Below are 955 nucleotides of genomic sequence, written 5' to 3'. Positions count from 1 at the left end.
TACTTATTTTGCAAGCAACAAATTCGGAATTTGTATATTTCGAGAGCAACAAATAGCAACAAATTCTTATATTATTGTTATGTACAATTTTGTTTCTATATATATATTGTTCCGCTAACTTAATCTTCCTTTAGCGGAACATCATTTTTTTTTAAAACTTACAGAGCAACAAATTTTTTTTTTGGCAACTTTTTAGCAACATATGAGCAACAAATAAAAATATTAATTAGAATTGATTCTGCTCATTTTGTTCCGCTAACTTATAAGACGTGACATGATAGATTAATTCTCAAAAAAAATCTCCAATGTTTACAGAAGTAACTGGTATATAAAATCCTGATTTTAAATTCGGTAAATAAGGACTAGTAGAAAGTTGAGGAGTTGATATATAGGCGATATTATTTTAAAAAATAAGCCGGAACTTCCGCGTACGGCAGATTGCGATATAAGTAAATCGATGTTCTATTTTTTTTTTCTTTTTTCCTGCTTAAAGAGACTGTTTAAGCGGAAGACACACGCTCGTTCACAACGGCGAGTGCTCTTTACTGGCGCGCAATGCCGCTCGCGGAAAAAAAGGGAATATGGAGCGCTTATTATCCGCGGCCATCACACGCTCTGCTGCCGCTTGGTGGAACGGGTCGCGTTGCATGCGTCCGATGTGCATAGACGAGTAGACGACGACAGAGACGTGGCCGACCATGGGCATACTATCATAAAAAAGCGCGCGCAGTGCATTTTATTCCAACAAATTAATCTCTATGGTCCTTTTAATGCCCCGTTTCCTGCGTTCCCTCCTCGATGATAGAGCAGACGCAATGTAGCTCTAGCGTGTCCGCGAGATCGCGGTTTGTGTTTCCGAGAAGAGGAAATCCTGGACGATGTCCCGTGGTATTTTCACCTAGGGGAGAGAAGGAGTGAGAGACAGTAAAAAAAGAGGATACGTTCTATGCTGTAC

The 955-nt window shown here is 39.5% G+C and overlaps 1 pseudogene; it reads left to right on the top strand.

Annotated features, from left to right (window-relative positions):
- The window catches only part of LOC115243677, a 32,948-nt pseudogene extending 31,993 nt beyond the window's left edge, over positions 1 to 955 (top strand).

This window comes from Formica exsecta, unplaced genomic scaffold (assembly GCF_003651465.1).
Source record: "Formica exsecta isolate Colony F162 unplaced genomic scaffold, ASM365146v1 scaffold72, whole genome shotgun sequence".
NCBI classification, from domain to species: domain Eukaryota; kingdom Metazoa; phylum Arthropoda; class Insecta; order Hymenoptera; family Formicidae; genus Formica; species Formica exsecta.
Note: the sequence above shows the minus strand (reverse complement) of the source record. Positions and strands in the feature narration are given on the sequence as shown.